Below are 14,970 nucleotides of genomic sequence, written 5' to 3' on the forward strand. Positions count from 1 at the left end.
AGTTAAGTATTATTTGCATAAATTCCGAGGATAAGTTCTGATGATTAAACTCTGAAGAAACTAGTCAATATTTGTGTGAAGAATAACAGAAATAGTCATTCACTTTTTGAGTACAGAAGCCATGTTCTCATGACCATTAAATTCTAATAATCGTCAAGTTCTGATACAAATCCTGATGGAAACTCTGATGCTTACATGGCTTTATTTATTTACTTGACTTATTTGTAAGTTTTACTGTAACGGTCATATTTATTAGAAAATAATTAGGTGAGATAAAAACATTGCCAATCATTTGCTTAATGGGTTGTGTGTTGGTTTTGGTAATCGCATGTGAGTAATAATTACTGCACGTTTACCGTGCCCACTAATAATGTTTTGACTGTTTACATGCTGCCAGGTGTAAAATGTTTGTTCTACTTCCAAAAAGAGTCGTCGTCACATAGAGAGTATAAATACTAGAGTTAAAAGATTTCAACAATCTTTTACCTACTTTTACTATTTTCTAATCTCTCTTATTTTACTCTCTCACTCTCTTTTTCTCTCTATTTTCTGACGGACTCTCTTACAAGCATTTTATCAAACACCTTTCGTACACACAACTTTTCACTTAATTTCTTATATAATTGGAATCCATTGACACCATCTTTAATGGAGCCAAGTTTATCCCCAATAATTATATGATTATTCTCAGCAAGGACGAAGCTCCATCAGATCTTCACTTCATCCAAGACTTTCTTACTCGCAGTGAGATTGGGTATGCTTTGACCCAACCACAATTACTCTTAGGAACACAGATACTGGAGTTTTGGAGGAGTGGAGTTTATGATGATGGTGGTGAAGCTGGGTCCCCAAATATTATTTTCACAACAGGGGAAGATGAGTATCTAGTTACTTTGTCTACTGTTCGACAAGCTCTACATCTGCCAGAAAATTGCAATTTCAATGCTCAGATTGAGGAGCCACTTCTACAAAGTATGATGGCCAATCTTGGTTATGAGAAAGGTTTTTCCAAGCTGGGACAACTAAAGAGGCCATACATTAGAAGGGAGTGGAGTTTTTTCTTTAACTGCATCACCTGAGCTTTTGCCAACAAATGCTCCAACTTTGATGTCATTCCCATTCTGAGTCGGCAAATAGGGTATGAACTTCTAAATCAAACTCACTTTGATTATCCTACTGCTATTTTAGGTTTTATTGGGGATAGGATGAATGAGGACCCAAATACTGTTTACTTTGCTAGATTTTGTCAACTCATTTACAGTTTTTGTTTTCCTGATGAGCCCCAAAACCTTAGTGAGACAATTCAACCTTTTAAACTTGCTAAAAGGGCTTTCACAGACTTGTTATCTACTGATAATAAGAAAAACTTACTGAGACCCCTTCAAATTCCTGAATCTGTAAAACTGTTCTTAGTAAACTCTGACCCCAACACATACACACCCAAATTTCCTGAAGTTGCACCCTCTCAACCTCCACCAACACAACCTTCCAACTCTCAACCACAGCCTACCATCAGAACCTATTTCCAACCAGCACAATCTTCTCAAGCACAACCATCAGCACCTACTACCAAACCAACCTCTGGTACTTCCCAAAAGGTGTCAGTTGTAAAATCTTTAAGAGCAAAATATGTTCCTCAATCTCCACCAAGGAGAAGAAGAAAGATAATTTTGAGGGATGAATCAGATGAAGATGAGAAAGTCCAGGTTCATGCATCAGAACCTGTGATAATAGAAGCTGAAGAGGAAATTTTTCAGAAAGAGGTAACTCCTAAGAAACAGACTAAAGCTGAGGGTTCTGGAATTTTAAAAAGGAAAAGAACTTCAAGTTCTGATGCTGCTCAAGCAACTCATCCATCATCTAGAAGATCAAAGAAGAAGAGGGCAAGTGTGAAAATTACACAAGCTCAATATGAAGAAGCTGAGGAAGGGGATCAGGAATCTCTGATCTCATCAGAACCAATAGTAATTGAAGCTTTGCCACCTCCACCTCAAGCTGAAGACACTTTTCCAGACACAGTGATCACACCTCCTATCTTTCCAATCAGAGAAACAGCTACAGTTGAAGATTCATGATTAAGTCCTGAAATTGACATTCATAGGCTGAAAATTCCATATGTCTTGTTTCTGGAAGCACCACAAGGACAAGTGACAACTCCATATGTTTCTCCATTAACTGCTGAAATACAACCTACTCCAATTCTGGATGTGGAAACAGATGAAGTTGTACCAGAATCTCCTACAGCCACACACACTCTTGTGTTGTCAAAAGATAATGAGCTTCTAGCAAATTCTGGAGAGTCGGCTCCAGTAAACACCCCAGCTCAAATTCTTGGAAAGGAGGCACTGCTTAAAAAGTTTGTTGATGAAGATGCTCCTCTTCCATGGGAAGAAACTGACAAAGGAGTTCAATGGACCAAGAAGTGGAATGAATCTGACTTCATTCCCAGCTCAAAAGTTCTGACAGATCATATTGCAAAAGCTGATGAGTTGTTGACAAATTCTGACTTCAAAGCTCAACTTAAAGTCACAGCTCTCTATACTAAATCTCTTCAGGGTCAACACTCCATTACTCATGAAAAGGTTGATAAACTTCTGGAAAAAGCTGATAAGCTGGATATGGAGATCAAGCTAGACAAAATGAGGTTTATCAAACCTATTCAAGAGAAAGCTGAAGCTATTGAGAAAGTTCAAGAAGAGCAGCAGGCCCAACTGGCTGAGGTCCTACAAAATCAAGCTGCTCAACAGACTCAATTGAATGAGATCCAATCTTCAGTGGAACATCTTCTCTCTCCACTCCTATCAGATGATGCCAAAAAGGGGGAGAAGGTAGTTAAGTCCAAATGCTCTACTATTCAAATATTGAAGAAGAAGGATGATAAAAAAAATGACCAGGAAAACCCTAGCAAGGGCAAAGGTCAAGGTCAAGGGCAAAGCAGCAAAGTTTCTTCACAGAAACTAATTTCTGATTCTAGTAAATCTTCTACACAGAAGATTCAAGTTTTAAAGCTGTAAATGCTCAAACTCTGATAGAAAGTTCTGATAATCAAAATCTGATATCAAGTTCTGATGTTCTCATTCAAGCTGAAAGTCAAGACTCTTAGAAGTTTTTATACACTCTGAAGCTTAAGGGAAGGGAAACTACTGTCTACTATAAAGATCCCAAGATTCAGACATTTGATGAAGAAATTGCTAAAAAATTGTTTCTCAAACATAATCCTGGAATGGATTTAGAGACTCTAAAGGAGGAAGAAGCTAGATTTGCAGCTGAGAAGACAAATCTTAAATCTAAAGCTTTTAATGCAAAGAAACCTCCAAGGCCTAAGGCAAAAGGCATTGTGATCAAGGAAAGGTCAACTCCTGAGGCTTCAAAGTTTAAGACAAGATCACAAGTTAAAATTGATCCCAAGGAAAAAGGGAAATGAAAGATTGATGAACCAACAAAGAAACAGGAGATGAAGATTCCTCAAATTCTGATGAAACCTGTGTGCAAAATGGTTTAGGTTTTTGATGATACAGCTGCAGAAGATGAAACTGTTGAAACTCTGAAAAGAAAAAAGATAACAGAAGAATCTAAGACAACCTCTGACATAGCTCAAGTTGTTCAGAGTGAAGAACAGCAAGCTACAGAAGAATCTGCAAATCCTGAACAAGTCATCAAGACATCATGTAATAACCCCAATTTTTGAGAAATTTTGAAACCCTTATGAATAGTGTTTTTGCTGAACGAGAAAACTTTTCATGCCACGCTATGTAGGGGTTCTGTTATTGATCTTATGGGATATTATTAGTACTCTATGAAGTATATAAGTGTATGTAAAGATCGTCAGAATCCAATTCCGAACACTTTGGTTTTTCCCGGAAATCCACAAGATACGGAGAGAATTGAGTATAAGGTAACAGGATAAAAAGGATTTAAATTAAAGGATTATAATAGAGGATCATAAAAAGGAATATAATGTATTGAGAAAGGTTAAGGGAACCTAAGTAATAAGATCCCGGGTATGATCCTTCAAACGATAAACGAGAACGAAAGTTAAGCGAACCGTATAACAGATCAGCGGTCATTAGGCAAACGATTAGGAAGTTAATCAAAGGGATTAGTGGGAATGATGTCATCCAACCAATAGAAAGAGGACAAGGAAGTGAGGATGACATCATGAGGATGACATAAGCATGACATGGGAAGGAAGGAGGTGTGGTGGCTTTGTAACCACACAAATCCAAGGGCAAGAAGGTAATTGACTAAAGCAAGCACAAAAACCAATCAACCAAGCCAAGTAAAATCATTTTCATCAAAAATCAAAAGCAACCAAGGCTTTGTTCTTCATTGCTCACGGCTTTTCACTATTCAAAAGGCAAGAGAAATTCAAAATCCAAGATCCAAGCTTCCTAAATCGGTAAGATAATTCCCTAATCATCTTCATGCTTAGTTAGGACTATATCATGAGTTTAAGCCATTAATTCCTTCTCAATCTTCTTCATTTAATCAAAGAAGAAGACAATGAATAGTGTTTTCAAGTTTTTAACTTGAACTTTTTCTTGTTTTCTTGAAGATCCAAGCATTTTTAAGACTTCTCAAAGCTTCTTAAGGCTTCCTAGCTCCACCCACCACTTCAAGGAAGGTATACCATCTCCAAACCCTAGATTCCTATATATTATAAGATGATTTTGATTAGTGGGTTGATATTGTAGCTTGTTGTTATGATTTAGAGTTTGGGATTTGGAATGGTAGTGAAATGGAATGGTAATTGTTGTGGTTTTGATTTAAAGGAACTTAAGTATGATTAAAGTTAAGTTTAGGCATAAGTATGAATGATTAAATTGAATTGGTTGGGGTTGTTATGATGTGATGAGGATGGATGTTGGTTGTATGTTGGATTTGAGGTTGGTTTGTGGTTGGTGTTGAATGGTTAAAATTGGGAAATCGCGTAAACATAGCCGTCGTAACGTCCGATTTTCTTTAGACTGTTTTTGTGCATAACATTAGGGCCCGAGAACCCCCTGCTAGATTATGACCACTGCCATGATTAGATAGCTCATGTTACGAGCTTCGTTTTGATATGTAGTTCGTTCGATTCCGATGCACGGTTTAGGAGAAACGACCGTTTCAAGTAACGGCGTTTCGCGAACGAAACTTTTCCCCTCGCCTTACTTTGAAACATAGGTTAAAGACCGAAAAGGGTTAATTAATGTATGAAACATTTATGGTAAGTGTGTTAGGCAGTTGGTAAGACACTCGCGAAGGAATCGCTTTAAAACTCGTAAAGGTTAAATTATTAAAAATGGTGGAGCCGAGGGTACCCGAGTGGCTTAAGCGAATCAGTGAGCGCAAAACAAGCGTTAGAGTCTAAGTTAGTTAAAGTATAGATTTACAAGTGATTTTGGTTTAATTCCAACTTACTTGTTGTTTATAGGTTACCAGACTCGTCCCGAGCCATTCGTAACCCCAGTCGCTCAGGCAAGTATTCTATCCGTTATACTGTTGTTGTGATGTATACATTTGTATATGCATGATCTTGCGATAAATGCATATTGGTTATTTAGCAAATTCTTGCGATATATTGTAGCATGTGATATGGTATATATGCATGCCTGTTTCATATTCTTGAAATATATATTTGTTGGTTCAGTTGATAATACCTATGCTAGAGAATAGCGGTAACTTGCATATACCCTTAGTATAGGGACCCAAAGGTGAAAATATTTTCTAAAACCGGGAGTCGAGGATCCCGAGTAGATTTTGTATATATATGGATATGGATATATATATATATATATATTTATATATATATACATATATATGGTCATAGTTTTCAAAACTATTAATCGAATAAGGTTTATTCGATAACTTTAACTTTATTTTATTATTGAATATTATTTCGAATATTATTCAAAGGCGTATGACTCCTTTATATTAAATGAATATTATTTTGAATATTCATTCGAGGACTTATGACTCTTTTATATTATTTATTGAATATTATTTTGAATATTCATTCGAGGACTTATGACTCTTTTATATTATTTATTGAATATTATTTGAATATTCATTCGAGGACTTATGACTCTTTTATATTATTTATTGAATATTATTTGAATATTCATTCGAGGACTTATGACTCTTTTATATTATTTATTGAATATTATTTGAATATTCATTCGAGGACTTATGACTCTTTTATATTATTTATTGAATATTATTTGAATATTCATTTGAGGATCTATGACTCCGATTATTTGCTGAAATATATTCTTTATTTTATTAAAGAATAAGGTGTAAATAATCAAACTTATTTTCGATTATTCAAATAAAGATATTACTTTCGTATATGTATATCTTTGATAATTTGCTTTTCATTCAAGTATAAGTTTTCCAACTTCTACCTCAATTATTCTTATGGGAATATTATTTAAATAATAATATTCGGATATTTCTTTCATATCGGGACTGATTTATTTTAATAAATTAGTATTACTCCAAACACTCTTTAAAGTGTTTTCGAGTCTTCAAAATGATTTTTAAAAGTTAGAGCGGATCCCAAAACTCATTTTTATATTTAAGATCTTCCTTTAAAGGGGATTTAAATACTCGTTCAAAACCTGAGGGATCCGGCTCTGTGGTGTATTTTCGCAACAAGGTTGCAGTTTTGGTAAATGAATTGATTACTTACCCAACGTTCGGGAAGTAAGTCCATCTATTGAGTCGGCATAAGCAACATGGGCTCAGTGGGCGTCCATGATAGTGTAAGTGGCTCAGTGGGAGTCCATCAAATGCATAAGTGGCTGAGTGGCAGTCCAGCATAAGGTCCTAATTATGACCAGGGTGATGACCAGTGGGGAATTCGTCCATCTACTAGTAGAAAAGGTTACTTATGGGTATCTTTGCCTGATCAGCAAGATATCTAGTTTATGCCAAAGGTTTTCTTTTCCTTCCAAATTCATTGGATATTGCAACTCTGTTCATACTTTACATAACAGAGGTTCCAGGAAATGTTTTAGAGATATATATATGTGGATATATATATATCGGGACTAAATAAAGTATCTCATAACTTTTTCATTCAATAATATTTCAAAGATTGAATCTATTCAAGTCTTAACTTGTGGTCTCATCTATGGGATGTTTTTCTTAAAACTAATTATAACTTGAATGGTGGTAGTTCAAGTAGTATTTGGAAAAGATATAAGTATATTGGAGTATTTTGTAACTTCATCTTTTAAACTTATATCTAGTAAATGATTATCTTATGCATGACAAAGATTTTCAGAAAAACGTTGAGACAAGGTTAGATATATGAGATCACCTTGCAACGATATTTTTATACAGTTATACACTGGAATTCTGTGTGTATTATGCTTGGAAGAGGACTTCCAATATTTTGAAAAGTATATATGTATATATACTGAATATTTTGCGACTTTATCGCATTAAGATATCAAACTTGGTTCATTTCTTTTGACCAAGACTTTCATGAGTATTATGAGTAGGCTCATATATTGTAAATCATTATACATATTATTTTGGTGGGCTTGCTGCTCACCCTTGCTTTATTTCTTCATCACACAACAACAGTTAGGAAAGATGGCCAGACTCCAGCAGACCCAGCGCAAGCGCGTGGGAAGCGTCCTGTGTCTTCCCGTTGATGTTGTAGCTGCTATAGCTGCAGAGGTAGATCTATTGTAGATCAGACCATCTACTTTTGAGAATCAATTATGTATATTTATAACTTGTGGCAGATAATGGCAATTAACTGTAAATTTATCAAGTAATCATTTTGGGTTGTAATAACTTTTAAATTGTGGATTCAAAGACTTGTACTTATTTAAATTTCATCTCTGAGACTATAACGGGTTGTGGTGTGTGTTAGTGTGGGGTCACAGCATAAGGTTATTTATTAATTAAGTGAAGTGATATTGTGGAAAGAAAGACCGTGACGACTCGGATCCCCGACCCCGGATCTGGGGGTGTTACACATCAACCTCTGACAGAGCTCAAGTTGATTTGGGCAAGATGACAGTTACTGATAAGAAGAAACTCTTATGAAAAAATGTTAAACCATCAGATCCTAAGAAAAGTCAACTGCTATCTTATTTCATGACTGTTGGATTAAAATCCAGAGAAGCAAGAGACAGAGCTGGATTAGGTTCTGAAGAAGCCAAGATCAAAACATGAGTTGAAGTAATTACCAGAGATCCATTCTTATTAACTGACAAACCTCTTAAGAAAGTTACACAGAAACACCTTAACAAGGTTATATCTGTTCAAGTGGTACTAGATGCTCATGATAAGAGTAATGTCAAAGAAAAGCTGATTCTATTTCTTGAAGATGGAAGAACATACAGAATGTCAGAATCAGATGTGCTGAACAAATCTCTGAAAGAACTTCAATTCTTTCATTATCTTTTGGAGATAAAGTCTGAGATTACCAGAAGATGGTCAAATTTCATCATGAAGACTATAAGGGATAAAGCCAGAATCTCTAGATCAAGAGTTGCAGAATTTGTTTCAAAGATAGTTGAAGATGATGGAAGTGAAATTTCAATGAAGAAGAATTATGCTAAACTTGAAGTTATTCTGAAAGAGAAATATCTGTGCTATAATGAAGACTCATCTCATCCAAGAGTAATCAAACTTGGTGATGGATTGGAAAGAAATCACATCACAGCACTTAGGACTGCAATCTACCAGATTGAAAGTCAAGATAAAGAAATGAAGCAAGTCAAGGCTACATTAGCTCAAGTCCTGAGAAATGCAGAAGAGAAGCTGATATCAAACTTTGTCAAGAATCATTTTGGATTCAGATTGACTCAGTAAAATTGGTAAAAGCTGCAAGGACTGTAAGTTGTAGTTAATTATTTAAATAAACTCTCATTGTATTTGTACTTAAATGTTTTTGACATCATCAAATCTATTAACTTGTATATTTTTTTATAATTCACAAGTTGGGGGAGATTGTTAGATATATTTGAGATGTCATGTCTAATCTGATTTGTGTTTAGTTTCATAACTTAATATCAGGACTTATCAGGACTTACCGGAAATCAGGACTTACTGAAGTCAGAACATATATTAGAACTTAAGGCCGTCAGGATTTATATCAGGACTTAAGTGCGGGTACTTCAGATAAGGAATGCAGCTGATTTACAGGAGAGGATATGGACTAAAACAATAAAAGATATGCATGAAGAGTTGGACGACTAGAAGACTTGTAGAAGATAATACTTGATTGATATATTTTAGGAGACATAATTATATTCCATATCAATTAGAAGATATCTTGTAACTGTGTACTATATAAACACAGCTTAGGGTTTACACTATATGTGTTATCATTCACAAGAAAGATTATTCATTGTAACCTAAAAGCACTTAGTGATATTGTTCATCACTGAGAGAGTAGTTTAACCTACTTTGTAACATAGCTTATTATATTGAATAAACTTGATTACTGTTACATACTTGTGTTCTAAATCGATTTGATTGTATAAACATTATATTCAACCCCCTTATATAGTGTTGTGTGACCTAACATGACCCTTGTGTTTTGCACCAAGATAAATATTTGTAAGGGTGTAAAGGCTTCTCCGCCTACTAAAGGAGCGGGTTTATTATAAGAGAAAAACTCGAGTCCGGGAGAGGAGCTCGGGGACTAGACGTAGGGGTGAGCGAATCTATTAGAGGTTGCGCCATCGCTAACCAGGATAAAATCGTCGTGTAGTATTTTCTTTCCTTGCACTTTATTTTCTGCACATATAAACTGCATAACTACTCGGTAAAGTTTTAAAAAAGGATAAATTATTTTAAAACACCATAATAATTTTTAAATTGGTAATTAAGCTATTCAACCCCCCCTTCTAGCTTAATATAGCCCTTTTACGGGACCTATCAAATTTAGTTTCTGACCCGTCATACGATTACTTACTCTGTTGTCAAGATATTAGACATTCAATTCGCTTGATTTATTGTCACTGTTTGAACTTAATTTATGTACAAACTTTTCTTCATTTAATAACATCATGTTCTCTTTATTTATTCCATATTAAGTCAACAGGAATGCAAGCCATCATCATCCATCTAAGCCATGTTAGATTCAAGTTTCCGTTCTCTGTCACGCTTGGGCTTACGACAATCTATTACATAATGGCCATATATATAAAAATTATAACATTTTGTATTTGTCTTATCGCGACCAACACGTCCACCTTCCTTACCTGGACTCTTCTAGTTTGAGAACGAACCTCAATTTCCTTTGTAAACTCGTCTTGACCACTCTTCCCTTATCATCAACAGCTTCCTTCGTTAGCCACCTTCTTTGTCCATTTCTCCTCTGTAAGTAGAAGTTGGTTGTTGTTGTTGTTTTTGTTAGTGTATACTGAAAATATTTATTTGAAGTATGTACATTTATTTCTGGCCAGTTTATTTGAGAATCATTTGAATGTTTACATGTTGTCTAATATTATATATTATGAACAATCTAGTATCAAATGGGATACAGAATATTAGATTGTTAAATACGGTTATATAATATAATAAGGTTCACAGAACAGGTGGTGTTGGACAATCCACTGGTATGGCTGTAGTATTATTTAGATTAGTTTATATTGACTAATAAATAATACTAGTATACTTTGTGTATATTGAACAGGATCAAATTTAGAATTGTTCCCTTAATATTGATTAAGAAGGAGAACTAAGATTCTATGTTATTATTGATGCTTAGGTTCTTAATCCGGAAATAGTAATTGTTAGGGCAAAATCACACACTAATATTCACGCAAGTATACGCGTTCGCAAGTAATATAGAATACTTTCTAGTTCGTTCCCTCAGAGACTCAGACTAAGTTATTGTCTAATTAAACTCACTCACCAATGTATGATTACTTCTCAATGTTAAGATAATAACACTTAAAATTGTTGATTAAATATTAAATATAATTAACTACTTAATTAACCACTTAACTAACACTTCAATTTATCAATAATAAAACACTCATGAGATCACAACTTCATTATTACTTCCTTCTATAGCCATTGTTATTACCTTTAGCATGTGACAGTGATGACATTAATCGAATAACACGAAACTGATAAAAGCCAACTTTCATTGTACTAATACCATTCTACCAAACATCCACAATTAAGATAGAAGTTGAATAGTCATCAATTATGTTGAGTTCCTATATGTCTACAGAAATTGACAACACAACGATTTAAGCACAAGTTATCCCTTTTGATTACATAGGGCAAATAAAACTGTTAGAATTACCCACTAATCATGCACAACGTACATGAACCTATGCTAGCATGGCAAGTTCTAAATCTCAAGATTCACCGTCGCTTCACAAGAGATTAACACCCTATCTTATATGTTCGCGACGCACATAAGACGAATACGCACAACCAATACTAGATATCATGCAATCATCACATACTAAAGTATTAAACAATTAACTAAAGAATTCCATAATAAATCCGTTGCAACCCCATGATCACGATTAGCCCATAATAGAACTTATCGCCATCATGGGTTCATATGAAATCATGATAAACAACACAAGAAAATAATAACTAAACTAATTATATTAAAACAGAGTACGTCACAAGAGTAAATAAGTCAAAGCAAGAAAACTAGCATCCAACGTTACAACGAAACAAGAATCACAAGAATATATGCTTCCTCTTCGTTGCTGTGTGCTAAATCGGTCTTCTTCCTTATCTCCTTCGCTTCTTGCAAAAACACAATCTAAAACATAATCTCCTTAATACTCCCTGTGAAAATGTCTCAAATCTACTTATATAATAGTCCCATAAAACTCAGATTACATAGAAGTTGGAAGCCAAACAGAAGTAGAAGTCTAAAATAATTCAGCTTTTTCCCCGACCCTGCGCGGCCGCTCAGCATTTCTGCGCGGGCGCGCAAGGCTGCTGCGCGGCCGCTCAGCATTGTTGCGCGGGCGCGCAGGACCCTACTGGAAAAATTCCAGGTTTGCTCCGTTTCTTCGCCGTAATCTGCCCGTTCTTTTCCTCTCTCAATGGTGAACACATGCCAAGGCTTATTCTTGATGATTCCTCCTCCGAAATGCAACTAATACCCTGAAATGCATAAACACTAGAAAAACGCATCAAATACACAAAATACTTGATTTCAAGACACCAATTTAAGCCATTTTAAGACGTTCTAAGTGGTATAAAATGCCACTTATCACACCCCCAAACTTAAATCGATGCTTGTCCTCAAGCGTCACAGACTCAAAACAAAGAAAAATATGCATGAATGCAATCTATATGAAAATGCAACGATCCCCCTTACTACAATTAACCAACCAAATTGTCACGTCTCAACGAATACAGTTAGACACTAAAGATCAATTAACTCATGCAAACGGACATATAGCCAGAAACGTGGTGTGTGCAAATGCTTAACAGATATGCTTCGGAAGTAGACCAATTACTATGACTAGACTATCCTCAAGGCAATCCTACGATTATACAAAGAATAAAAATTCTAGGCACAAAGTGATATACAATACTACAAGAACTCTGGAGCTTACTACGGAATCGTGCTTCTTATTTACAACTCAAATGCTTATTTGACCGTGCAATGAGTGAGGTCCACAAAAGACTTATACAATGGTATCCATGTAACGAGCGTTAGGTTAGCGGATCCCAGACTCTAAAAGCCTTAGGTCACTAGGCACAAAGTCCCCTAAGAACTTAATAACTCGAATACCAAAGAGCCCACTCTTGATCAATTATGCACAAAATTTTTTTTTTTTCTCTGAGCAGGTGCGTTTCGCTCCATCTTGCTCAACCCTAGACTACTCGCATAACAAGCGAGCCGGCTACTAGCCATTTGATGCCTAGCCATAACTAGCAACAAATTCCATTTTTACTCCATTTTTTTCTTTTTCATTCCTTTACCACTAAGAACCTATTATCAAATTCTAAGCATAATAAATAGATTATCCTCGAAAATAATCAGATCATAACAACAATCTAGCCCTTAAGCATTCTCTAAGACTTAGTGAAAATACAAGTGCTTCTAGCATGCATATCAACCTACACAACTTAATAACACTTTAATGCTATCACTTCACTCGCATCAATATCATAATTCAGTCGATAAATCATTGCAAAAGGGATCATGGTATATGCATGAGCTATATGATATGACAAACAACTAAAGCTATATATAAAAAAAACTATATGGCAAAAATTATGCAACTATATGAACTAACTATCATGAATATGCAGCTATATGACACACACAAAATATTCCTTAACTACCACCCCCAAACTTAAAATCTTCACTGTCCCCAGTGAAGGTAGTAGAAAGGAACACAGGGTATACCTACTCGGAGTCATCATCATCATCACCCTCAGTGGGTGGAGTATCAGGCGGCGGGTATGCAGAGTCCTCACCAAAAACTGCCACTGGATATCAGCTCCAAGGCCTCGAAAAGCAGTCCCTAACGCAAGGGTGAGCTCCTGAGCAAACCTGCTCTGCGTCTCATATATGGTATCCATCCGCCGTGAAAGCCTCCTATACTGGGCATCACCCATCCCAGCTCCCTCCTGAGCTCTCGAAGAACTAGCCTCACCACGCCCTGGCCTAGCCATAGTAGCACCTCGTGCTGGACGCCCTCCTGGAAGACGATAACCCAGCCCATGCTCCTCAGGCTCACCACCGGTCCACTCCTGCATCCCATTCAGAGTGCCAGAATCTATCGGAGCTGCTGGCAACTGCAACTGCTCATGAGCCGGCCAGTTCACTCCTACTGCTCGGCATAGCTTCGTAACCGTGGATGCATAAGGGATGTTCATATGCTTTGCTCCCCTCAAAAACTTCAGAATTCCTTGGTAGATAAACTCACCAAGGTCCACATAGTATTCCTCATTCAAAATTCCCCACAACAACTGTGCTCTCTCAACTGTGACCTCGTGTGCATGTGAAGAAGGCAAAATATTAGCACATATAAATGCATTCCATGCACGGGCATACCTGTTTATGGCGATCGCCGGAAAGTGACGATACTCATTATTGGCTGGACTGCGGTTCCAAACTGTTCCCGGTCGACAGAGAGTCGCATAAATCAAATCCAAGTCAAAATCCTCAGCAGTCTTTTCATTCCAATTCTCCTCCTCGGGCTTCCTCTCTCGCTGTCCAATCACACGGCGAATCGCCGCAGGATGATAATCAACCGTCAGCCCACGAACTACAGAAAACCCATTCTTTTCAGCCTTCGCGTTCGCGTAGAACTCACGAACAACACTCATCGGTACTGCTTCGGGTGACTCACAAAAAGCTATCCACCCCTTCTCTGCAATCATGGGTAACAACTCACCATCCCTCCCTGATGGTAAAAACCCCCTCTCCTTCAGAATCGGCTTCCCCAACAGCCTAGTGTACTCCTCCTCCGTAGCTCTGTCAGTTAACCGAGGCCTTGCAGCAGTACCCCTTGATGAATCAGCAGTAGGAACTGTACTGCTGCTGTCAATAGTGCGTGCTCTCTTGGGTGTCATTGATTTGTGAATAAAAGTGTGTAAGAACTGATTTTTGATGTTTATGAGAGGGTTTAAGTGTAGGAAGTTTGTGGGAGATATGTGGGATAGGTGTATGTATATATAGGGTGTGGAGTAGGTTAAATTAGATTAGGAGTGGGGTTGAGGGATAAAATCATGGGGTAATGGGAAAAGAATTCGTGGGTTTATGGGCTGTGATTGGTTTTTGTGTTTTTTTTTTCTGAACTGTAAAAAAAATTTCTGGAACTCGACCCCTGCGCGGCCGCTCAGCATTTCTGCGCGGGCGCGCAGCAAGCTGCGCGGCCGCTCAGCATAGCTGCGCGGGCGCGCAGAGGGTCTCTGGAAAAATATTTTTTCAGCCCCTTTTTTCTGATTTTTTTGTGTTTTTGGATAGGTTATTAACTTCTAAGGATTCCTGTAACAACAATTCATGGGTTGCCTCCC

This window comes from Apium graveolens, chromosome 3 (genome assembly GCF_009905375.1).
Source record: "Apium graveolens cultivar Ventura chromosome 3, ASM990537v1, whole genome shotgun sequence".
Lineage (NCBI taxonomy): Eukaryota > Viridiplantae > Streptophyta > Magnoliopsida > Apiales > Apiaceae > Apium > Apium graveolens.